We start from the raw sequence: 27,805 nt of genomic DNA, 5'->3' as shown, positions 1-27,805 counted from the left end.
TAGTCTGGAAGTCACTCAGACCTATCTTAACTGGAAGGTCTACTTCACCTATCACTGTTTTGTATGAACCGTCAAAAGCTTTGACGATTACACCGCTATACCTCATAGACGCTCCTTGATATGATAACTTTGACAATTTTGACTTCGGCAGTACATTCAATGAAGACCCGGTGTCAACAAGCACATTCGACAAAGCATCATCTTTGCAGTTCATTGAGATAGGCAAAGCCAAGTTATGATTTCTGCCCTCCCCAGGGAGTTCTTCATCATAAAAGCTGAGATTGTTGCAGGAAGTGATGTTAGCCACAATATGATCAAACTGATCCATTGTAACATCATGTTCCACAAAAGCTTGCTCGAGAACTTTCTGCAGTGCTTCTCTGTGCGCTTCTGAATTCATGAGCAAAGACAACACTGAGATCTTTGAAGGGGTTTGGAGCAACTACTCCACCACATTAAACTCACTTCTCTTGATCAAACGAAGTACCTCATCATCATCATTAGCCTTCAAATCGCTGGATTATCCATACTTATACTTTGAAGCACTAACCGGATCTACAGCAGGCACTTCTACCTTCTTACTGACAACTGATTCTTCTTTATCCTTTGGGAAAACCAGCCCAAATACACGACCACTTCGGGTCACCTTGGTAACATCGATAATGCTCACCACAGAACTGGTCGTAGGCAACAAGACCTCTTGACCATCCTTCATCATCGTAGCATTATACTGATACAGAACAACTTTATCAGATGAATACGAGACTGGACCCGCTAACCGTATAACCAACGGCGATACTGATCTATAGTTGACATTGTTACTATTGCTGCTGTAGGAGATAGGGTCTAGGGAGACCCAATTTTGATCAGATGAATTTATTTGGCCAACCACCATCAAACAACTTGCTAACCTTCAATTCTCTTGACTTTCTTGGCTCATGGTAGCTCATATATGCATAAGATGACTTGATCAATTGGTGAGATGGCTGGTTGGAGAAGTTACTAAAGATACCCAGTTAAACTAGGGTTTCCAAGGCAAATCATCTCCAAACTCTTGAAGAATACTTGATTAATATAACATGTAGAGATCAATGGGACTCATATATGATGCTTATAACCATTTTTGGATCAAATTCATAGTTATGCTCTTTGTCATGAGGGCCTCAAACCCTAGATACGAACTTGATAAATCAATGTGATCATGCCCTACCTACAAAAGAGTTAGGCAAATGCAAAGACATATTTTTGGTATTTTGGTTAGTAAAATGATAATATACAAGTATGATACAATCACATGGTGCTTGGTGATCTCTCCCAAAACAAACCCAATGAAAGAGGGGTAAGGAGGATGTCAAGGTATGATCCCAAGTCTAATGCATATGATGAAATTGCATGAGGGATCTTAGGGTCAAAATTGGGGTCTTACAGCTGCCCCTATTTAAGGATATTCTAGCTGAGGAGGTGAAGGTTAAAATCTTCGGCTCGACTCAGTAGATTGCGCTTAAATAACAACATATAGAAACAAATTTTGGTCCCTAAGAAACCTCATGATGCATATGATATGAATGAAAAAGCTAATGCTCTGTGGGGAAATATTTCCATAGAGGAAAAGAAATCAGAGAGACCGAAAGTCCGGAGGAGTATAATGCATTCCATGAGGAAAACTCCCTAGGGAGACAGAGACTCTGGGGGGAATAAATTAAATTATAAGTCGGCCAAGCTACGACTTAAAATTGCTGGGGGACTAGAGGAATTCCATACAAAATGGAAAGACTCAGTCGGGGAAACAAAACATCTACAGGGGATTCGAGTAGATCAGGATAACACTGAAGTACTTGAATCATGCAGGAAAATCGATTTCACTTAGGAAATACACACTCAACTGAACTGAGGAAGAAATAAACTTCAACACAGGAGGAGCGGAAATCTACTATCTACTACCTATTACTAGGTAAGGAGATAATAAATATCTGTCAGAGAGGACATCCGTCATCGATTAGGATGAACATATCAAGGATGACTCACTGGGAACCATCGGGAGGGAGTATTCATTACCGGTTACTGGGTAAGAATAGCCTTGCTGGGGAAAAACTGCAGAAAGTAGGATTTACAATTACCAGTTACTGGGCAGAAGACCAAAGATGAGAGTATCCGTCATCGGTTAGGATGAACATATCAAGGATAAACTCAACAGGGAAGAAAATCCGTCATCGGTTAGGATGAACATATCAAGGATTAACTTGCTTGGGAATTTCAAGGAGGATACCCGTCATCGGTTAGGATGAACATATCAAGGATATACCAACTGAACAACAAGTAGGAATTACATCTATCGAATGCTGGATAGAATACCATCAAAGAGAAAATTCGTCAGCGGTTAAGATGAACATATCAAGGATAGACTCTGTGAGGAGAGAAATAGGAATTACATCTATCAGTTACTGGATAGAATACCATGAGAGGATATTCGTCATCGATTAGGATGAACATATCAAGGATAAACTCTACAAAGGGGAAAAAAAGCAGGATTTACAACTATTGGTTACTGGGTAGAAGACCGCAAAGAGAAGGAAACCCGTCATCGGTTAGGATGAACATATCAAGGATTAACTCTCCGAGGAACAAAATAGGGATTACAACTACCTTTTTACTGGGTAGAATACCACGAAAGAGAAAATCCATCACAGGTTAAGATGAACATATCAAGGATAGACTCTAGCAGGGGGAGAGAAAGATATCTGTCACCGGTTAGGATGAACATATCAAGGATATACTTTCTAGGGGAATAGATCCATTGGGGACTCTACTGAGGAGAAAAATAGGGATACTTTTGCCGGGTATTGGGCAAGAAGTAACAAACTGCAAACTAAGAAGAATATTACCAGTTACGGGGCAATAAACTCTCAGGAGACTCAAAATATCTATCTAGGTAAGAGCTAGAAAGAAACGGTCAATCAAGACTCAACCCAATGAGGATATATCTCAAGGGGAATGGTTCCATCCAGATAATCGACTGGGGAGGAAAACTGAAACAATGATCCTCCACGAGGAAATAACCCAGTGGTGGAAAGAAGAAAGGTTAAAGTCATTCTGCTTAAGGGGCCGACCATCTATAATTGAGAGAGGACAGACACCGAACTTGTATGGGGATAAAGTACCATCATAACAAAGCATAAGAATCTCAAATAATGATTTAGCAAATATGAATGATGCAAATATGCAAATATGAACTTACATGAGTGTATATGTGTATATATATATATATATATATATATATATATATATATATATATATATATATATATATATATATATATATATAATGATTATGCTGACAAAATGATCGCAAAGGATACAAGGGTGTCGCAAAATTTGAATCATCGGTACAATCCTCAAAAGGGAAATAACTACCAGAGAACAGAGAGATCCACATCCCAAAAGCTCAAACCTAGTTGGGGAAGGAGGAGATATGCTGAGGAAAGGAAAAATTATCGAGTCTACGGGGAATTTTAGGTCAACACCATGTTAAATAGGAGACAACCATACAGAAGATAAACACAAGATAGCTGCCTAGAAACCAGGAGGAAACTCTGATTGGGAGCGAGTCGGATGGCGATTGATAGAGACACCAACGCGATCTACTAAGGAAATCAACTTACTCCGCTGAAGATCCAAAATCGAATCTGCTGAAGAATACACAAACTCCGCAAGGGGATACCGAAACTCTGTTGGGGATCAAACACGCCGCAGGGGAACTGGATCAACAAACTCGACTAGGGATACCCGAAGGATTAACTGCTTTGGGGAACCCTCAATGCTTCACACTGAAGACTTGATGCTTTTGAAATGCTGTAGATATTTCTTTTAAATTTGCTTTGAAAAATTCTTGCTTTTATATATTTAAGAAAAATGATTTTGATTAAAATTTTAAATTTCAAAATGATCATAATAACATTTAAAACTATTGGCTGAAGTAAATAAGAGTGAAAATAATTGGATAAAAGTTCAACTTTATTTAATGGAATGGTAGTCTGTAAATGACAAGACTCCATAGGTTTTTACAAGGTTAAAAATGGTAATTTACATGGAAAAGGGTTACATTGAATATAAATAACCACTAATCTTTCTACCAACTCTTGATGTCCACTGTGCTTTCGGCCGCTACCTGGGATAATGAATTGATGTCAACCCTTGTACTCAAAGTTTCTCCAAAATTTAAAGATCATCAGAATGCAGTTACTTGCCATATTCCCGAATTTTGGCATAAGTTGCCCCATGGTGGGGTACTCAACTTATCGGGAAAGTTCTTTCTGTTTTATGTCTCTAACTTTTGCCTGGATCACCCTTTCGGGTTTTCAATCCACCGAGACGCTCATTTTTGCCTAATCTGCCCTTTCGGGTTTTCAACTCAGCGACCTGCTCTTTTCTTTTTTTAGGCGAAGTATTTCTTAACTGCATCTGCATTCACCGGACGAGTGAACTCTTCACCATCCATAGTTGTAAGAATCAAAGCACCACCTGAAAAGGCTGTCTTAACAACATATGGGCCTTCATAATTAGGAGTCCATTTGCCCCTAGAATCTGGTTTGAAAGATAAAATATTTTTGAGCACAAGGTCACCTTCTCTGAACACACGAGGTTTGACCTTCTTATCAAAAGCTTTCTTCATTCTTTGTTGATATAACTGACCATGACATTTGCCAATTAATCTCTTCTCTTCAATCAAATTCAGCTGGTCAAATTTGGTCTGACACCATTTAGACTCAGTCAACTTGGATTCCATGAGCACACGCAATGAAGGAATCTCAACCTTTACGGGGAGTACTGCTTCTATACCATATACAAGAGAGAAAGGGGTTGCCCCTGTTTAAGTGCGGATGGATGTTCGGTACCCGTGCAAAGCAAATGGGAGCATCTCATGCCAATACTTATATGTGACAACCATCTTCTGGATAATCTTCTTGGTGTTCTTATTCGTAGCTTCAACAGCCCCATTCATCTTAGGTCTGTAGGGAGAAGAATTATGATGTGCAATCTTGAAGTCTTTGCAAAGAGCTTGCACCATATTATTATTCAAGTTCGATCCATTGGCAGTAGGGTTAAATACACTTTACCCCCCTGTAATGTTAGCGAGTTTAGGGTTACCCCCCTGGTAAAGTTATTTTTTCAATACCCCCCTTATGTTATGTAGATTCCTTCATAGAACCCCCTAATATCCAGGTGGCATGGAATCTTGGTTTTTTATTTCAGACGTGGCTTTTTAATTTTTTTATTTTCACATGTGAATCTTCATTAGGTCTCCAGCATGGCATAAACTAGAAATTAGGGTTCCAAATCCATCCCTCTCTCTCTTCATGAAATCCATCCCTATCCCAAATCCATCCCTCTCTCTCTTCGTGAAATCCATCCCTACCCCAAATCCATCCCTCTCTTCATCTTCGTCCGTGTCCCCTTCATCTGGGTTATGGGTGGCAGCAAGGCATCTTCCACGAGTGAAGTTGGAAACGGCTTACCAAGATGTGGATGCAATGAAACCATGAAGTTGTTGGTCTCCAAGTCAATTGAAAACCCCGGTCGCAAATTTTGGAAATGCAGGAATTATATGGTGAGCAATTTTGAAGCATTTTATTATTTTGAGTTTGATTTCGAAATTAATTGTTGGTGGTGTTTATCTCAAATTGCAGAATGGGTGCGGTTTATTTTTGTGGGATGATTTGGTCAGTGAGTTTGCAGTGAAAGAAACCAATCCGTCCGGATGCCGCCAATGTGAAGTCAACAAGGCTTATTTGATTGAATTTGCTAAAGAGATTGTTGAGGAGATAGATTGCAGAGTCGGAAAGCTTAACAAGTTAGAAAAACTAAAGAAAAAGATTGCAATGGAAAAGAGGAAAAATTTATGGTTAATGTTTGTAATTGGTCTGTCATGGATGTTGATAGCAGCTATGGTTAAGTTAGTCTAATGAGTCTGTCATGTAATTGTTATGTCATTAGTGTTTTTCAGCAATGTAATGTTGAACTTGTAATGTGTTCATCAATGAAATGTAATCTGTTCATCAATCTTAAACTGTCAGTGCAGCATCATTATTTGATTAAACTTTCAGCATTCAATCTACCAATAATGACAGAAAAACGTTATATCATAATGAAAGAGCAAAATTGCAAAATCATCAGAAAACTACAGAACAATTTTATAGTCAGTAATTCTAAAGAAAATATGACATAGTAAACATATAAATAAATTGAAATATATTAATGTAGTCTATCTCTTAAACTTTTTCAGTGCAGAATTCAAGGTGAATGTAATTAAATACTTTGGCTTTTTCTTTAGGTCCTGCAGAATTCATGGTTTTGTTGTAAGATTAGTGCACAGACTAGCCATGGCTCTCTGCAGAATTCATGGTTTATGAAAAACAAGAAAAAAATGTGACAGACTAGCCATTGTGTTTTATAGACAATACACACCAATAATGTTAAACTGATACATTAGAATTGATCATCACAGTAAGTGCATATGTTTGTTACAAAAGGATTACAAAATACATGTCTTCAAAGATCAGTTGGCATTACAAAAGAGTTTTCCAAAAGGATTACAAAATACATAGCAGAAACATAATAATCAGTCTCTCATTTTGAAGTGGGTATGTCTTCATTTTCTGGTAGGGTAATTGGTTTGTCACTAGATATTCCTTCACCTGTTATGGGTCTTTTAAACCAACTCAACTTGATCCTCTCACTTTTCCTTCTTTTGATGATAGGTTTTTTTTCAACCCTTTTTCTGGATTGTTTTGTGATTGAGGCAGCCACACTAGATCCTGTTTGACTCATAATAGTTGGAACAAGCTGTCGCATCTCGAAAAATACGATTCCTCGCGATGGTCGCGGAAAAATTTATGTTCGAACAGAGTCGCCACCGAACTTTATTTATCCCAATGAAGGAATAGGAAAATATCGATAAAACCTTTGAAAAATAGAATAATGGTCGTCGCAACCATATTCGGGTTCGGGAGTCGATTACGCAAGGGGAAGGTATTAGCACCCCTCACGTCCGTTGTACTCAACGGGAACCTTTTAGTCTAATTTGCTATTTGAATGTTAGTTAAATGTTATTCGCTTTCTTCCGAGTAATTAAATATTTAATAGAGATGGATGAAGACCTCAAAATGGGAAAATGGAGGTTTTTTATTAGTGTGCTCGCGAAGATACAGCAATCTCCTGCCTACGTATCCCTATGGTGTAATAAGGAAATCAGAGCAATCGTAGTTCGGGCAACTACGGTTTTTTTGTTGGTGTCTTTTAATGAACGACTGTGTAGATCGCGTTCTAAAGGCTAAACGCTGGCTTGTATACTCTCGGCGGAGGCTTAAGCATTGGTTTGTTATGCGCGTTAGAAAGGATTAACAGTGTTCTTTTGAAAAGAATTTTTAAGTTGTTGGTCGCACGGGGGCGAGGAATTAAGTTTGATTTGTGAAGGTGTTTTGAATTTATTCGATTGTGTTTTAATTTGATGACGAGGATTCGAGCAATATGGCGTACGCCAATTATTCGAATAATCGAGAGATAATAAAGCGGAAGCTTACTATTCTCCTTTTCATTCAAAATTAATTATTAAAAATAAGGCTTTTAGAATTAATAAATAATTTGGAGGAGTGATGTTAATCTTATGGAATTTTTGGGGTTTAAATTGAATGACGAAGATCCGAGCAATATGGCGTACGCCAATTATTCGAATAATCGAGAGATAATGAAGCGGGTGCTCACTAATCTCCTTTTCATTCAAGATTAATTTAAAATAATACTTTTAGGATTTGTAATTAATCGAGGGAGTAATTTTAGTTAAGGAGTTTTGGGGTTTTAATTAAATGACAAAAATTCGAGCAATATGGCGTACGCCAATTATCCGAATAATCGAGAGATAATGAAGCGGATGCTCACTAATCTCCTTTTCATTCAAGATTAATTTAAATAGTGTTTTTAGAATTTGTAATTAATTTGAGAAAATAATCTTAATTTTATAGGGTTTTTAGGGTTTTAATTAAATGACGACAATTCGAGCAATATGGCGTACGCCAATTATTCGAATAGTCGAAAGGTAGTAAAGCGGAAGCTTACTATTCTCCTTTTCATTCAAAATTAAATTATTAAATAATTTTAAGAGAATATTAGAATAATTAAATTGGGAAAATGATTTTTATTTTATAGAATTTTTTAAGGTTTTAATTAAATGACGACAATTCGAGCAATATGGCGTACGCCAATTATTCGAATAGTCGAGAGGTAGTAAAGCGGAAGCTTACTATTCTCCTTTTCATTCAAAATTAAATTATTAAATAATGAAACTTTTAAGATTTTATAATTAACTTGAGGAAGTGGTTTAGAATTTTTAGGATTTTTATTGAATGACGAAAATCCGAGCAATATGGCGTACGCCAATTATTCGGATAGTCGAGAGGTGGTAAAGCGGAAGCTTACTATTCTCCTTTTCATTCAAAATTAATTTAAATAATTTTGGAGAGTAGATTAATTAAACATGTCGAATTTGAATTTATTTAGAATTAATATACTTTGAGAAATTACTTGGTACTAGACCATGACTTAATTATTTTTATAATAAGGTATAACGATTTGGTATCATTTACCAATATTAACGTCTAACTAATATTTTAATTGCAACATTCTAAAGAATATATAAAATATACACAGAATAAGGAAAAAGATGTTTAATTGGAAAATGACCCATTAACTTATTTAGAAAATCTAAGGCATTAAAGCTTAAAAAAAAACAAATAAAACAAATAAAACAAGATATGGACTTGAATTAAGAGATTTGTGTGATGAATTTCAGCAAACCATAAGGGCCCATGAGGCCCAAAACGAATCCAGCCCAACTAGTTGAGATAGCAGACGAAAGGGAAGGAGGCGAATGGCCTCTACCTCTCTTCCCAACATCCGGCGGTCATTACTTCTCATAAGTGAATGAGAAATTTGAAAGCTCAATTGGAAGACCAACAACTGTCAACACTTATTACCAAAGTAAATGTCCTCCCTCGGTAAAAGCAACGTACAGGAAAAAAAACACAGTTTACGAAGCCTTTAATTTAATATATAAAAAAAAAAACTCGGCAAGGAAAACGCGAATATTTCATTCCTTCCTCCTACTTACAACTTCACTCTCTCTCTACATTTTCACTTCTTCCTTTTCTGTTTCAAAGCCAACAACACCATCGATTTAACCACGACGGTAAGAAACCTAGACGGCACTCCTATGTAATAATGGCGGCACCATCGTGAGCGCCCATAACTTAGAGAAAGAAAACCTAAACTTACCCAAACAAATACTCCAAAAAACAGATCTAACCACGCAGTTTATGAATCAAGAACACGAATCCAAAGAAAACGAAGCAACAACCAAACAACACAACAGCAGGAATCTCATGTAATAATCATGGGGGTTATGGCATTTGAGGAGATGTGAACAAGATGGTAATATCAAATCATGCAAAGGAGAAATATTAAATACCAAATCGGAGCTAGTCCGACGTTTCAACTCCGGCAAGGTGAGGTAAATGATCCTTAGGTCCTTCAAGGTTCTTTCTTCCTCTCGAACTTTCCGCCTTCTTCGCTTCCTCTTTAACGATTTGGGTTCGTTTCGGTTTTGACAGGGGGGCTTAGCTCGAGCTTGTTGAGCTTCGGTGTGAAAATCTCAACAAGTTCAAAACAGAGCTTTTTTAACTAGGGTTTTGGAATGATTTCTCCAGAGTAACGGTGCAGAAAATCGGATCCTTACCCTAACAATGGAGGGTCCTTATATAGAGCTTTGGATGTACGAGGTTTTGAATTCCTCTCTCATGAGCTTGGCAAATTAGTGGGAGAATCATTCCGTTAGGTAGCAGAATTTCTCAGAGTTAGTGGTGCTTCAAATCGGTGTGGTCCTTCAAATGGTAAGGTTTTGTCTGTAGTGAACTTACAATAACCCTCTCTTTTTACTTTTCACTGCAGTAATTGTTCTATTTTAACCACGTATGATATCCTTATGACAAGTTTTTTACTGGTTTGGATTTTACAGCTTTACTCTTCTCAATCTCCCACCAACGGTTCATGATGACTTGTGCATCACACTTCTGAAATGGTTATCAAGGTTGTTTCCATATCATGGGAAAGGAATTTGGTCACGTGTTGCCTATGCCCAGATTGGATCCACTGTAAATTATGTTGATTTCGCTCTTTCTTATAATTTGTGGTTGTTTTGCAGGTTGGAACATCGCATCGGTTTCATTCACTGCAGTTAGCTTAATTAATCCATAGAGTGGAGGTGAATGACCCCATGACAGGGATACCGCCATGCTATTTTTGTACCATTTGTCTGCAATATTTTGGCTTGATGTAGGCTAGTATTGGCTTCTGCAGGTTTACAATATTCACGTATCGATGCGGTTTTGGCCAATGGTTGTAGGCTTGTGCTCCGTGATTCTATTACCATGAGGTTAGTCATATGCTGAAAAACCTGTTAACTTGAAATGTGATGTTGTTAGCTGTTGTGTTAGAATTTGAATGAAATTTTGCTATGGTAATGATTATTTTTGTTTTGGGTACTGAAATGAATTTCACTTTTGTAGGTTGGTGCTTTTGTAAGGATGCATTTGTGATATGCAGGTTTGGATATTGATTCCCATATCCTTGCTTGGAAATCTAATTTGACAATCTTATTAGCCTCAAAAACTGTTTCCAATGAATTTCCCTGGAAAGCAACCAATCAACAGAGCACACAGAAGCGCTTCAGCACTCTCAATATCAACCTTCTCAGAGTATTTGCCCGACAATACTTCGGGGCAACCTATGCAGGGCTTTCAGCCAATCCAGTCAAGTTTTGACCTTCCCAAATTCTCATATTGAGTTCAAAATCTGTAGGCTTTAACTTTCTTGATTTTTCAGGTTTGGTATCTTTGTGCACGACTCTTGCAAGTCTTTGTTGCTGCTGATGCATTGCTGGATGTTTGTTATGATGTATTTCGGCTAGTGGTTGTAGCACCTGTATCCGGATTCTACAGCAAGATTACGTCACAGCATGCACCTGTTGGATAAGTTTGGATGATTGTGTGGTTTGTAAATTGACGACGTTATGTGACATGGTATGCTACATTATACCTGCAGCGAGCTGGTCTGTTTTGGATTGTGGCCGTAATCACTCAACTATGTTATGCCATTGTTTTATTTGGTCATGGATAACTTGGCATAGTAATAATGATATCATGCTAGGCGTTTTTGCAGGTTCAATGTCGCACAAGGGGCTTGGCCAAGGCTTGGAGAAAAAGCTGCAAAAAAAAAGTGATTCTGAACTCTGGTGATGGAGCATGAACAATTGAGGTTTAGGTCTTTTTTTTTAGGAAATGGTCAATAGCTGGTTTGTTGGAATTTGGCCAACCTTTGTAGAGGATTTGTCAATTCCTTATGATTTTGTAATGATGATTTTGTAAAATGGAATTTCTCAAATTAGTGTTGTATGCAAGATGCTTTTGCCGGAGGTTGAACCCGGCTGCAATTCGCCTTCGCCGCGACATCATTATTTCACAGCTTGCCTTGTGTTGTAGTTTGGATCATTTGTAGCCTCACCTTGATTTGGCTACGTTTGCTGGTGTGTTCATAGCAGGGCTCACGTTGGCGACACATTACACGGCACGATTACGTTTATGGCCGGATGGTTGGAACAAAGTGTCCACTCACCAATGACTTGTCCAAAGATTTCACTTTCAGAGGTGATTAGAATTAGGATGGATAATTTGGTATAGAGACGGGTTGTATTTTTTTGTAAATAATACCAAACTCCATATTTTTGTTTCAAATGATGCAACTTGACGGATTGTAATGATGTTTGTTTTTTTTGAATGAAATTCTATTGGTTTTATTTGGATCTTGATATCTTTGCCACATTATGAACCATTGCACGTAGAGGGATCACAATAAACATGGGAATGGATCAACTTGAGATTTGTGAAGGACCAAAAAATGATGCGCTCACATACCAAACAAGACACTCAAACAAAATAATTTACAACTCGTACTTATAGACCACAGCACCATTTGAAATCAATCCGGGTATTTTGTGAATGGAGTGCGTGACAATATGTGGTGGGGCTATAACATGACAAGAGAGGATGTCCCACAAGCAACTAAGTTTTGTGCCGTGTTGATCATAGAACTTTAAAGGGTTCTAGATTCCTATATATGACTTGGCCCAAGTCCATTACAAAGAGATGTGGAAATCAAGGTTTGCTGGTTAAAAATATGTCGTGGTATCCGTGAGAAAAATAAATCAGGACAAAAATCGGGGTATGACAGTTGCCCCTATTTAATTACCTTGACACAGAAGGTAAGAATGACTGTAGTCTTCGTACATTCATGGAGGAAGATAATTAAATACGAAAATACCCGGATTTTGTCCTTTGAAATGTGTGGAGGAATGCAGAAAAAATAATGCAAGAAGAAAATGTGGTGAGAAGTATGGTAAGAAAAGGAATTGTCAGCACAATATCTTGGATAATTACAATCAAGGTATCCCATTAAAGGAATGATGTCCTAACTGTATCCAAAACTGTCTGGTAATAAATAGAAAAATGTTCCTAAAACTGAATGAGACTCTTCATGCTGATGAAGCAGCATCTCAAACAGCAAAAGATGAGATTCTCTGTATCGAGTCGAAGCAGCATCTCATATGATAGAATCAAGATATTCCGAACAAGGGAATGATACCTTGATTGAATCTGAGACTCTCCGAGGATACAAGAGCAGTATCTCAAAAGAAAAACTGGAATGAGACTCCTCATATTGACGAGACAGCATCTCAAACAGCAAAAGATGAGATTCTCTGTATCGAGTCGAAGCAGCATCTCATATGATCGAATCAAGATATTCCGAACAAGGGAATGATACCTTGATTGAATCTGAGACTCTCCGAGGATACTAGAGCAGTATCTCAAAAGAAAAACTGGAATGAGACTCCTCATATTGATGAGACAGCATCTCAGACAGCAAAAGATGAGATTCTCTGTATCGAGTCGAAGCAGCATCTCATATGATCGAATCAAGATATTCCGAACAAGGGAATGATACCTTGATTGAATCTGAGACTCTCCGAGGATACTAGAGCAGTATCTCAAAAGAAAAACTGGAATGAGACTCCTCATATTGATGAGACAGCATCTCAGACAGCAAAAGATGAGATTCTCTGTATCGAGTCGAAGCAGCATCTCATATGATCGAATCAAGATATTCCGAACAAGGGAATGATACCTTGATTGAATCTGAGACTCTCCGAGGATACTAGAGCAGTATCTCAAAAGAAAAACTGGAATGAGACTCCTCATATTGATGAGACAGCATCTCAGACAGCAAAAGATGAGATTCTCTGTATCGAGTCGAAGCAGCATCTCATATGATCGAATCAAGATATTCCGAACAAGGGAATGATACCTTGATTGAATCTGAGACTCTCCGAGGATACTAGAGCAGTATCTCAAAAGAAAAACTGGAATGAGACTCCTCATATTGATGAGACAGCATCTCAGACAGCAAAAGATGAGATTCTCTGTATCGAGTCGAAGCAGCATCTCATATGATAGAATCAAGATATTCCGAACAAGGGAATGATACCTTGATTGAATCTGAGAGTCTCCGAGGATACTAGAGCAGTATCTCAAAAGAAAAACTGGAATGAGACTCCTCATATTGATGAGACAGCATCTCAGACAGCAAAAGATGAGATTCTCTGTATCGAGTCGAAGCAGCATCTCATATGATCGAATCAAGATATTCCGAACAAGGGAATGATATCTTAATTGAATCTGAGACTCTCCGAGGATACTAGAGCAGTATCTCAAAAGAAAAACTGGAATGAGACTCCTCATATTGATGAGACAGCATCTCAGACAGCAAAAGATGAGATTCTCTGTATCGAGTCGAAGCAGCATCTCATATGATCGAATCAAGATATTCCGAACAAGGGAATGATACCTTGATTGAATCTGAGACTCTCCGAGGATACTAGAGCAGTATCTCAAAAGAAAAACTGGAATGAGACTCCTCATATTGATGAGACAGCATCTCAGACAGCAAAAGATGAGATTCTCTGTATCGAGTCGAAACAGCATCTCATATGATCGAATCAAGATATTCCGAACAAGGGAATGATACCTTGATTGAATCTGAGACTCTCCGAGGATACTAGAGCAGTATCTCAAAAGAAAAACTGGAATGAGACTCCTCATATTGATGAGACAGCATCTCAGACAGCAAAAGATGAGATTCTCTGTATCGAGTCGAAGCAGCATCTCATATGATCGAATCAAGATATTCCGAACAAGGGAATGATACCTTGATTGAATCTGAGACTCTCCGAGGATACTAGAGCAGTATCTCAGAAGAAAAACTGTAATGAGACTCCTCATATTGATGAGACAGCATCTCAGACAGCAAAAGATGAGATTCTCTGTATCGAGTCGAAGCAGCATCTCATATGATCGAATCAAGATATTCCGAACAAGGGAATGATACCTTGATTGAATCTGAGACTCTCCGAGGATACTAGAGCAGTATCTCAAAAGAAAAACTGGAATGAGACTCCTCATATTGATGAGACAGCATCTCAGACAGCAAAAGATGAGATTCTCTGTATCGAGTCGAAGCAGCATCTCATATGATCGAATCAAGATATTCCGAACAAGGGAATGATACCTTGATTGAATCTGAGACTCTCCGAGGATACTAGAGCAGTATCTCAAAAGAAAAACTGGAATGAGACTCCTCATATTGATGAGACAGCATCTCAAACAGTAACGAATGAGATTCTCCATATAAATGAAGTAATATCTTAAAGAATGAATGTCTGTTGGGGGATATTTTTAGAAAAGATTCCTTTTGGAGGAAATATGCTGAAGAAGCTCTGCAGGGGAGACGCTCATAAGAGACTTTTATGGTAACCTCTGCTTGGGGAGCAATGGTAGCAAAGAAAATGCTGGGAATATCACTATCACCCACGAAGTTGGGAGAAATGACTGGCTAGGAAATGATTCCATGAGCGTATGTAGGGTAATAACTTTATTTGGGAAATGAGGAAACTCTAGGATAGATGCGAATGACCTTAGATCCTTATCATATTATGTTTAATTTTTGTATGATGTTCCACTTTGGATGGAAATGCCATGCATGGGAAGATGCATGAAGTGTATGCATTATGCATTTGCTGGGGATATTTAGCTGTGCATATAGGAATGCGGATCGTATAAGGCTATGCATATGGATGCCAATGATTGATATGATTTCTTAATGGTGAATCTTCCTATTTGGTAGGAAAATTATGTATGTAATTGATGCATGTTAATGAAAATTTCTCATTTTTGTGTAAGAGATTTTTGATATGTAACTTCCTTATTTGGAAGGAATGTCACGTGTGTTTATTGTATGCAGTGCATGTGGTAATGCAATATGAATATTGGTTATTTTTTTGGATTGATCTCCCTTTTTGAAGGTGAGACTTTCTGGGTACCAATGTTGATTGGATTCGAGTTTGTGAAGATGCCAGCAAAGTGGACTTTCAGTGGTTGCCAATATGGATTGGACTTTGGCTTTGGAGATGCCAATAGGGATTGGACTTTGATATTATGAGGATGCCAACAAAGTGGACTTTTATTTTTGGTAGCTGCCAATATGGATTGGACTTTATTTTTTGGTAATTGCCAATTTGGATTGGACTTTGGTTGGTGAAAGGTTTTGACTTCCCGACATTCTGTATTTTGACGATGCGATGATCAGAAGATAGATGTAGATGCTTTTGGTGCCCCAAGTTTGATCATTTGCTGATAGACTGCGTATTTGTTCTTGAGAGAACCTCAACTTCTTTGACTGGTATGCCATGACGGCTTGCAAATGATTTAATGAGCGTAGCGACATAATTAATGCATGATGATTGTGCTCTTGCTCTGCTCTAAGGCTCTTTGTGACTTGTCTGCCCCAGCCTGTAGGGTCTTTGAAGGATTTCTCCTTTGAAAGGAAACCCTGGGAATGATTATACCATGGACTGAACCAAACTTTGCCCCAGTGTATGAGTCTTGTAGTGTTTTGCCCCTGATTGAGATTTTGAAAGGCGTGCCCCAGATTGACTGAGCTTTTGAATGGCTAGCCCAGATGGACTGAACATTTTGAAATTATTTGCCTCCTTGATCGATTGATGCTTGGAGTTTGTCTTTTGACTGACCAATTCATAGTCATCGGATACCATGCCCCTAATCCATAGGATCAAGAAGTAGTCTTGATTTGGGTCAGCATTGACGAATGATCAGGTTCTTCTCTGACTGCTTCTTTGAAGCTCCTTGATGTCAAGTACTTACTGGCAGTTAAAATTGTTTATTCAATTAATGGTAATTTTAATACGATATTCATGCAGGTTTGAAAAATCATTTATTGAGGTAATGTGATAGTGTGTGATGAATGAACCATTAGTTCAAACACATTGCTGATTTAGCTAGTGTGTGAAAGATATAGCAAGAACATGATGTCAATACCGGTGATTAAAAAAATATCTAGGAGTCAGTTTACGCAACCTTGTTGTAGTATGCTTTTAGAATAAACCCTACCTCAATTAGGTCTTTTAAGGGTTGTAACGTGGCTTGGTTCACGGTTCTCGAACAAAAGGATATAAGGCTCAAAGTTTATTTTAACCCACCCCTTCTTCCTGATGATCTCCAATCCTACATTCAGTTAATTTAACATACACATTCGTCTTCTTGAAGGTGTAAGGATAAAGATAGTGATTCGAGGTCTCTTGAAATGGCAGTCACCCTATTTTTCTCTTCAAGGATGTTGGTGACCCTCTGATTCTTGACATGGTGGTCATTGAATCTTGTTTTATTTTGTTAAGGTTTTTTATGACCCTTTTTTTTTATTTTTGCTTTGATCCCTAACTTTTGCCTGGACCGCTTTTTTAAAGCTCCGGTCCACCGGGATTGCCCTAATTTTTGCCTAAGTCTCCTTTTTGGGTGTTCGACTTAGCGGGCTCTTTCTTTGATTTTTTGGAAGATTATGACTGCCAAGTCATTGGTCATTGAAGAACAACCGACATAACTTTGGTATTTTTCAAGGTTCCTTCGACAGTTCAGGATGTGTGCGAAGAATGGCATGTGGTTGACCCTCATACGGGAGGTCTCATCTTGTAGTTTGAATGCGTAATCAAATTAACTGAACACTACCTTGCCCCAGGTTAGATGTAAGGGTTTATAAATCCGAAAGAAACTCCTACTTCTAGGCTCGAAGTGGTTGACTAGGGACTAACTCCTTATCTCTCCAGTGTTTGGGGATTTGAAACAATGCCTGTACATCATCAGCAAGGTTTTATCCGAAAGCATACAATCAACAATTATGGGTATTTCGTTTTCGTCATTCTCCCTTCACTCTTTGCTAAAACAACAGTTTGATAAGTGAATGGGAGAAATATTTTTTTATATCAATGGAAAAAATGAGTGAATACGAAAGGATTCGTTCAAAACATGCATAATCATTTCATTAATATTACCATTAAAGGAAATCAACAATAGTTGAAAGCAGATAAGTACTTAACATGCAAAGAAAAATACAAATGAAATGCGAGGAATAGCCAAATGTTTGCCAGTGTAGAGGAATCTCTCTCGTGCCTGGTTCACTACTGGGCTAGCCTTCTTCAGAGTAATGGTATTTCTCCTCATCGAGACTAGTACGATAATCATCTTCAGACCTATTCTCGGAAATCTCCTCCACTGTTTGGACTGATGGACCCCCATAGCTAGGCGAAAAAAGTATTACTGATTTGCAAGCTTCGAGGCGCAAATGAGAACATCTTGGAATCAAGCAGGGTTTGTACCTTACTCTTGAGCACCTTTCAATCTTCAGTTGAATGCCCATGTGCCCCAGCATGGAAGTCACATCGAGCATTGGCGTCAAAGCCTGGCGGGTATGGAGGACCTACTGGTTTTAGCTCCTTTGGCACTATCAATCCCCTCTTAATCAAATATGGAAGTACTTGACTGTATGGCATTGGAAGCGGATCAATATGTCTCTCTTGCTTCCTTGGCCTTTGTTGAGCATGCTGACGCTGCTGATGTGGAGTGTTATGTCGTTTGTATGGCTGCTGAGGTGGAATCCCTCTTTGATATCGAGGAGGTCCTTGAGTTGTAGGATATTGACCATGTGGAGAAAATGTTGTCTGGTGTGAAGCTTGTGGAGCTTCCCAGACTGCGTTAATTTCAGCCTCCTCTTCCTTTTGGGAACTAGGAATAAATTCACTCTCCATACTCTGGCTATTTGAGGCGCATTGGATTTTTTCACTTTTGAGGCCATTCTCGATGCGTTCTCCAATTGACACCAAGTGAGCGAAGTCTGATGCTGCACTGCTAATCATCCTTTCGAAGTAAGGACTTTGCAAGGTATCCCTGAATGATTCCATCACTTCTTTGTCTAAGAGTGGTGGTTCAACACAAGCTGCTAAGTCTTTCCATCTTTGGGCATACCCTCTGAAGGATTCATTGCTTTCCTGAGATAAGGCTCTCAACTGCATGCGATCGGGAGCCATGTCCAAATTATATTTGTACTGATTCAAAAAAGCGTTAGCTAGGTCCATCCATGACTGGACATGATTCCTTTCTAACTTTATATACCAACTCAATGATGCCCCAGTCAAACTGTCCTGAAAACAGTGAATCATTAACTTATCATTGTGGGCATGAGAGGTCATTTTACGGCAAAACATCACCAAATGGTGCTTTGGACAACTATCCCCTTTGTATTTTTCAAATTTTGGTACTTTGAATTTTGCAGGTATAACTAGGCCAGGTGCCAAACACATGTCTAAGGCACTCTGTTCCTATGGCCTTGAGTCTTTTCTCTAGCACGCAACATCTTTTAGCAATCTCATCATCTTGTGGTTGTTCAGTATTAACCACAAGGCTTGTCCCATGGGAATCTGGCACAGAGAATGCAAAGCTATGATACTCAACACCATCATGATAAGAGGAATCTCGAATGATATGACGTTCCTGTACAACAGAGTTATTAACTGGGGTTTGCTAGAGCTGAGGTCGGGTAGGATCATTTACTGGAGCTAACACCGCATTCTTAACCACTGCAGTCTGCTGAATGTTGTCCTCCCTCTTTGCTAAATCTATCATAGCCTCCATAAGTTGGTCTATATGTTTTTTCATTGAGTCCACATCTCCTCTCAATGCAATGTGGTTTTGCTCCAACGAATCCATAATCTTTTCAGAGCTACTTCAAGTCTGATACGAATGTCAGGAATTCAACATGCGAGTTATGGACATAGGATGGGATGAGTTTTTTTTTATGAAAATGATATGCAATTCATGCTGATGGGATGAGAATGCATGAAATTTTGTATTTAGGTATGCAAAGAAAATGTAATTCAGGTATAGTTAGGATCCAGGATAATCGAGTATCATATGGTACACTCTATAAAGAGGTTCTATGTTCTCTACCCCACACACAAAGGATGGCTCCTAAGGTTATCCATTTTCATGATAAGAACTTAGAGTCATGGACCAAGTTCAGTCTCCCATCGCAATAATGGGCTAGCCACATTGAAATGGAAGTTCTGAATCAGTCTACTCTAAGTGGGATCCTCGTATTGTTCGAACAGGGTGTACACCCTTCGGTTCAATACTACACGATCGCCAATCATGAAGACGGACTTCGGTTTAAGGCGAGGTTCCTAGAGTCATGGACCATGTTCAACGTTTCCTCGCAATAATGGGCTAGCCATATTATGATGGAAATTCTGAACAGATCTACTCTAGGTGGAGTTCTCGTACTGTCCCAATGAGGTGTACACCCCGCGGTTCAATACTACACAACTCCGGGTTCTAAGTTCTTCTCAAAGCTCGGGTACGGAGCTTATCTCACAACATGTGTCAGAAACCATAGATCACCCAACATAATAGCAGAATAAATCACATATCATAAATAATACAGCAAGATATAAAGAAGTAATAAGGAGGAAAACAATATTTTAACATTCATAGCAATTTGAACTAAATTAGGCTTGACTCTCTCTTGCTTGGAGCAATTTCCCCAGCAGAGTCGCCATCTGTCGCATCTCGAAAAATACGATTCCTCGCGATGGTCGCGGAAAAATTTATGTTCGAACAGAGTCGCCACCGAACTTTATTTATCCCAATGAAGGAATAGGAAAATATCGATAAAACCTTTGAAAAATAGAATAATGGTCGTCGCAACCATATTCGGGTTCGGGAGTCGATTACGCAAGGGGAAGGTATTAGCACCCCTCACGTCCGTTGTACTCAACGGGAACCTTTTAGTCTAATTTGCTATTTGAATGTTAGTTAAATGTTATTCGCTTTCTTCCGAGTAATTAAATATTTAATAGAGATGGATGAAGACCTCAAAATGGGAAAATGGAGGTTTTTTATTAGTGTGCTCGCGAAGATACAGCAATCTCCTGCCTACGTATCCCTATGGTGTAATAAGGAAATCAGAGCAATCGTAGTTCGGGCAACTACGGTTTTTTTGTTGGTGTCTTTTAATGAACGACTGTGTAGATCGCGTTCTAAAGGCTAAACGCTGGCTTGTATACTCTCGGCGGAGGCTTAAGCATTGGTTTGTTATGCGCGTTAGAAAGGATTAACAGTGTTCTTTTGAAAAGAATTTTTAAGTTGTTGGTCGCACGGGGGCGAGGAATTAAGTTTGATTTGTGAAGGTGTTTTGAATTTATTCGATTGTGTTTTAATTTGATGACGAGGATTCGAGCAATATGGCGTACGCCAATTATTCGAATAATCGAGAGATAATAAAGCGGAAGCTTACTATTCTCCTTTTCATTCAAAATTAATTATTAAAAATAAGGCTTTTAGAATTAATAAATAATTTGGAGGAGTGATGTTAATCTTATGGAATTTTTGGGGTTTAAATTGAATGACGAAGATCCGAGCAATATGGCGTACGCCAATTATTCGAATAATCGAGAGATAATGAAGCGGGTGCTCACTAATCTCCTTTTCATTCAAGATTAATTTAAAATAATACTTTTAGGATTTGTAATTAATCGAGGGAGTAATTTTAGTTAAGGAGTTTTGGGGTTTTAATTAAATGACAAAAATTCGAGCAATATGGCGTACGCCAATTATCCGAATAATCGAGAGATAATGAAGCGGATGCTCACTAATCTCCTTTTCATTCAAGATTAATTTAAATAGTGTTTTTAGAATTTGTAATTAATTTGAGAAAATAATCTTAATTTTATAGGGTTTTTAGGGTTTTAATTAAATGACGACAATTCGAGCAATATGGCGTACGCCAATTATTCGAATAGTCGAGAGGTAGTAAAGCGGAAGCTTACTATTCTCCTTTTCATTCAAAATTAAATTATTAAATAATTTTAAGAGAATATTAGAATAATTAAATTGGGAAAATGATTTTTATTTTATAGAATTTTTTAAGGTTTTAATTAAATGACGACAATTCGAGCAATATGGCGTACGCCAATTATTCGAATAGTCGAGAGGTAGTAAAGCGGAAGCTTACTATTCTCCTTTTCATTCAAAATTAAATTATTAAATAATGAAACTTTTAAGATTTTATAATTAACTTGAGGAAGTGGTTTAGAATTTTTAGGATTTTTATTGAATGACGAAAATCCGAGCAATATGGCGTACGCCAATTATTCGGATAGTCGAGAGGTGGTAAAGCGGAAGCTTACTATTCTCCTTTTCATTCAAAATTAATTTAAATAATTTTGGAGAGTAGATTAATTAAACATGTCGAATTTGAATTTATTTAGAATTAATATACTTTGAGAAATTACTTGGTACTAGACCATGACTTAATTATTTTTATAATAAGGTATAACGATTTGGTATCATTTACCAATATTAACGTCTAACTAATATTTTAATTGCAACATTCTAAAGAATATATAAAATATACACAGAATAAGGAAAAAGATGTTTAATTGGAAAATGACCCATTAACTTATTTAGAAAATCTAAGGCATTAAAGCTTAAAAAAAAACAAATAAAACAAATAAAACAAGATATGGACTTGAATTAAGAGATTTGTGTGATGAATTTCAGCAAACCATAAGGGCCCATGAGGCCCAAAACGAATCCAGCCCAACTAGTTGAGATAGCAGACGAAAGGGAAGGAGGCGAATGGCCTCTACCTCTCTTCCCAACATCCGGCGGTCATTACTTCTCATAAGTGAATGAGAAATTTGAAAGCTCAATTGGAAGACCAACAACTGTCAACACTTATTACCAAAGTAAATGTCCTCCCTCGGTAAAAGCAACGTACAGGAAAAAAAACACAGTTTACGAAGCCTTTAATTTAATATATAAAAAAAAAAACTCGGCAAGGAAAACGCGAATATTTCATTCCTTCCTCCTACTTACAACTTCACTCTCTCTCTACATTTTCACTTCTTCCTTTTCTGTTTCAAAGCCAACAACACCATCGATTTAACCACGACGGTAAGAAACCTAGACGGCACTCCTATGTAATAATGGCGGCACCATCGTGAGCGCCCATAACTTAGAGAAAGAAAACCTAAACTTACCCAAACAAATACTCCAAAAAACAGATCTAACCACGCAGTTTATGAATCAAGAACACGAATCCAAAGAAAACGAAGCAACAACCAAACAACACAACAGCAGGAATCTCATGTAATAATCATGGGGGTTATGGCATTTGAGGAGATGTGAACAAGATGGTAATATCAAATCATGCAAAGGAGAAATATTAAATACCAAATCGGAGCTAGTCCGACGTTTCAACTCCGGCAAGGTGAGGTAAATGATCCTTAGGTCCTTCAAGGTTCTTTCTTCCTCTCGAACTTTCCGCCTTCTTCGCTTCCTCTTTAACGATTTGGGTTCGTTTCGGTTTTGACAGGGGGGCTTAGCTCGAGCTTGTTGAGCTTCGGTGTGAAAATCTCAACAAGTTCAAAACAGAGCTTTTTTAACTAGGGTTTTGGAATGATTTCTCCAGAGTAACGGTGCAGAAAATCGGATCCTTACCCTAACAATGGAGGGTCCTTATATAGAGCTTTGGATGTACGAGGTTTTGAATTCCTCTCTCATGAGCTTGGCAAATTAGTGGGAGAATCATTCCGTTAGGTAGCAGAATTTCTCAGAGTTAGTGGTGCTTCAAATCGGTGTGGTCCTTCAAATGGTAAGGTTTTGTCTGTAGTGAACTTACAATAACCCTCTCTTTTTACTTTTCACTGCAGTAATTGTTCTATTTTAACCACGTATGATATCCTTATGACAAGTTTTTTACTGGTTTGGATTTTACAGCTTTACTCTTCTCAATCTCCCACCAACGGTTCATGATGACTTGTGCATCACACTTCTGAAATGGTTATCAAGGTTGTTTCCATATCATGGGAAAGGAATTTGGTCACGTGTTGCCTATGCCCAGATTGGATCCACTGTAAATTATGTTGATTTCGCTCTTTCTTATAATTTGTGGTTGTTTTGCAGGTTGGAACATCGCATCGGTTTCATTCACTGCAGTTAGCTTAATTAATCCATAGAGTGGAGGTGAATGACCCCATGACAGGGATACCGCCATGCTATTTTTGTACCATTTGTCTGCAATATTTTGGCTTGATGTAGGCTAGTATTGGCTTCTGCAGGTTTACAATATTCACGTATCGATGCGGTTTTGGCCAATGGTTGTAGGCTTGTGCTCCGTGATTCTATTACCATGAGGTTAGTCATATGCTGAAAAACCTGTTAACTTGAAATGTGATGTTGTTAGCTGTTGTGTTAGAATTTGAATGAAATTTTGCTATGGTAATGATTATTTTTGTTTTGGGTACTGAAATGAATTTCACTTTTGTAGGTTGGTGCTTTTGTAAGGATGCATTTGTGATATGCAGGTTTGGATATTGATTCCCATATCCTTGCTTGGAAATCTAATTTGACAATCTTATTAGCCTCAAAAACTGTTTCCAATGAATTTCCCTGGAAAGCAACCAATCAACAGAGCACACAGAAGCGCTTCAGCACTCTCAATATCAACCTTCTCAGAGTATTTGCCCGACAATACTTCGGGGCAACCTATGCAGGGCTTTCAGCCAATCCAGTCAAGTTTTGACCTTCCCAAATTCTCATATTGAGTTCAAAATCTGTAGGCTTTAACTTTCTTGATTTTTCAGGTTTGGTATCTTTGTGCACGACTCTTGCAAGTCTTTGTTGCTGCTGATGCATTGCTGGATGTTTGTTATGATGTATTTCGGCTAGTGGTTGTAGCACCTGTATCCGGATTCTACAGCAAGATTACGTCACAGCATGCACCTGTTGGATAAGTTTGGATGATTGTGTGGTTTGTAAATTGACGACGTTATGTGACATGGTATGCTACATTATACCTGCAGCGAGCTGGTCTGTTTTGGATTGTGGCCGTAATCACTCAACTATGTTATGCCATTGTTTTATTTGGTCATGGATAACTTGGCATAGTAATAATGATATCATGCTAGGCGTTTTTGCAGGTTCAATGTCGCACAAGGGGCTTGGCCAAGGCTTGGAGAAAAAGCTGCAAAAAAAAAGTGATTCTGAACTCTGGTGATGGAGCATGAACAATTGAGGTTTAGGTCTTTTTTTTTAGGAAATGGTCAATAGCTGGTTTGTTGGAATTTGGCCAACCTTTGTAGAGGATTTGTCAATTCCTTATGATTTTGTAATGATGATTTTGTAAAATGGAATTTCTCAAATTAGTGTTGTATGCAAGATGCTTTTGCCGGAGGTTGAACCCGGCTGCAATTCGCCTTCGCCGCGACATCATTATTTCACAGCTTGCCTTGTGTTGTAGTTTGGATCATTTGTAGCCTCACCTTGATTTGGCTACGTTTGCTGGTGTGTTCATAGCAGGGCTCACGTTGGCGACACATTACACGGCACGATTACGTTTATGGCCGGATGGTTGGAACAAAGTGTCCACTCACCAATGACTTGTCCAAAGATTTCACTTTCAGAGGTGATTAGAATTAGGATGGATAATTTGGTATAGAGACGGGTTGTATTTTTTTGTAAATAATACCAAACTCCATATTTTTGTTTCAAATGATGCAGCTTGACGGATTGTAATGATGTTTGTTTTTTTTGAATGAAATTCTATTGGTTTTATTTGGATCTTGATATCTTTGCCACATTATGAACCATTGCACGTAGAGGGATCACAATAAACATGGGAATGGATCAACTTGAGATTTGTGAAGGACCAAAAAATGATGCGCTCACATACCAAACAAGACACTCAAACAAAATAATTTACAACTCATACTTATAGACCACAGCACCATTTGAAATCAATCCGGGTATTTTGTGAATGGAGTGCGTGACAATATGTGGTGGGGCTATAACATGACAAGAGAGGATGTCCCACAAGCAACTAAGTTTTGTGCCGTGTTGATCATAGAACTTTAAAGGGTTCTAGATTCCTATATATGACTTGGCCCAAGTCCATTACAAAGAGATGTGGAAATCAAGGTTTGCTGGTTAAAAATATGTCGTGGTATCCGTGAGAAAAATAAATCAGGACAAAAATCGGGGTATGACACAAGCATATCAGTTGGAGGCTGTGGATCAGTTGGAACAGGCACATTTGTTGGAACAGTCATATCAGTTGCAGTTGGGGCAGGCATATCAGATGCAGTTGGCATATCATTTGCAGTTGGCATATCAGTTGCAGTTGGCACATGTCCTTTTTTAGGTTTTCTCTACAATGTAAGACACAATGTATGGTTGTCATCACAATGCATATCACAATGAAGAATGTAAGACAGAATGTAGAATGTAAGACAAAATGTATATCACAATGAATTACCTTTCTTTTAAGTGCATTGGGATCCTGAGTGGTAGCCTTACAAGTCATAGCATTGTGACCAAAATTATCACATTTGGTGCACTTATATGCAACACCAGATCTTCTCTTCCTTGCACCATCCTCTCCACTTTCTCTTATCCTAATCTTCTTAGGTCTACCAGGACCATTTTTATATGCAGGTGGTAGAGGTGGTTCCATCTCAACTTCTGGCCACATATCTTGACCATTGATTGGACTTACTGAAAATCCATAACATAGTGCAAACTTTTCTCTTGTGTAACAAGCATCAACAAATTCATCAGGGTTTTGCTTTCTATAACTCAGAGCAGCTACAACATGCCTACATGGAATTCCTACTAATTCCCAAAAATTACAACTACATGACCTTTTAGCAATGTCAACAATAAATTCATGTGTGTTGTAACTATGTGTAACCTGAAAAGTCTCAGCAATTGACCATGTTGGCAACCAATGACCACTATTGAACACCTCATTATCTAACCTTCTCCTAGGTATTGGCATCACCTTATGTGGCCAATTTTCTAGTTTACTTGCAGAGGTGGATAACCTATTCATCAGATATTTTCTTATCCACTCACACATTGTGAGTATAGGTTTGTCCCTAGCAGCTAGAATGGTAGCATTAAAAGACTCTGAGATATTATTCATCAATGTATCACATTTAGGGTAAAAAGAAAAGGCATGCTTACACCAGCTTTTGGTAGGAACAGCCATCAACCAAGTCCAAGCATTGGGATCTGCATTCTTCAATTCATTCATCTTTTGGACCCATGCCTGATAGTATGTGGCTTTAGCAGCTCCCATCATTAAATCTCTAATAAGGGCTCCTCCACCAAACCTTTTCTTGAAATTAGCATACAAGTGCCTAAGACATAATCTATGCTCAATAGTATCAGACAATTCTTCAAATACAGCCACAAGTCCCTGATACAAAATAGAAATTTTTTCAACATTTAGAGAATAGAATAATTTGCAACAGAAAGATAGAGTTAAATACATACCTTCTGTTGATCAGAGATAAATACATATCTTCTATCCTGACCAATGTCCTCCATTAGTAGTTGTATAAACCATCTCCAACTCTCCTTTGTTTCATTTTCAACCACACCAAATGCCAAAGGGAAGTATTGATCATTAGCATCCCTGCCTACAGCAATAAGTAACTGTCCACCATACTTGGTCTTTAAGTGACATCCATCAACCCCCACAAATGGTCTGCATCCATGAATAAAGCCTTTCTTACAGCCATCAAAACAGAAATAAAATGACCCAAACCTTGGTTGTATGGATGGACTAGGTCTTTCTACATTTATCTTCACAGTGTTGCCATGGTTTACCCTTCTTAGTTCTTCTGCATACCTCCATATGGAAGCATACTGATTGTCAGCATCACCTTCAATTATCTTCTTGGCAATTAGCTTAGCCCTCCATGCTTTTGCAACAGTAATACCCACAGAATATGTTTGCCTCATATCTTGGATGATGTCTCTTATCCTGACTGTATCAGAAGTTTGCATCCTCTTTACCACATGCTTGGCCACCCACTTTGAGCTAGCAGACTTGTTGTTCAAAACCCTAGCACATGTGTGCTTATGTACAAGTGTTTTTATAGCAAAAGTCTCCTTGTGGCCCACCTTAGAGCATAAGACTAAAAACCCACATTTATGCTTACACACCACCCTTACCCTATCTCCCTCATTTTTCACAAAAGAAATTTCCCTCCCATTAAGCACTGACCACTCACGGATAGCTGCCCTAAAGTCATCAAGTGTGTTGAATTCCATACCCCACTTGAATATAAAGTCTTTGTTTAGATGCTCTTTCCTAAACCTAGCATACTTGGGCCTTTCTTCATCACAAGAATCATCTGGGTCAGAACTATTCAACTCATCACTATAGTATACATCAT

At 38.2% G+C, this 27,805-nt stretch overlaps 1 long non-coding RNA gene across 4 annotated transcripts; it reads left to right on the top strand.

Annotated features, from left to right (window-relative positions):
* Positions 1 to 9,778: 9,778 nt before the first annotated feature.
* On the top strand, positions 9,779 to 24,757 carry LOC127119074 (uncharacterized). 4 transcript variants are annotated; one of them, XR_007802593.1, is made up of 5 exons: positions 9,779 to 9,938; positions 10,064 to 10,135; positions 23,526 to 23,585; positions 23,681 to 23,756; positions 23,890 to 24,757. It is a non-coding gene; the product is annotated as an uncharacterized LOC127119074 (long non-coding RNA). The 4 variants fall into 4 exon arrangements; XR_007802594.1 differs by lacking the exon at positions 23,526 to 23,585 and adding an exon at positions 10,250 to 10,309; XR_007802595.1 differs by lacking the exons at positions 23,526 to 23,585; positions 23,681 to 23,756 and adding exons at positions 10,250 to 10,309; positions 10,405 to 10,480.
* Positions 24,758 to 27,805: the final 3,048 nt, after the last annotated feature.

This window comes from Lathyrus oleraceus, chromosome 2, assembly GCF_024323335.1.
Source record: "Lathyrus oleraceus cultivar Zhongwan6 chromosome 2, CAAS_Psat_ZW6_1.0, whole genome shotgun sequence".
Taxonomy (NCBI): Eukaryota; Viridiplantae; Streptophyta; class Magnoliopsida; order Fabales; family Fabaceae; genus Lathyrus; species Lathyrus oleraceus.
The sequence above is the reverse complement of the archived record's forward strand: the minus strand, read 5'-3'. Positions and strand labels throughout refer to the sequence as shown.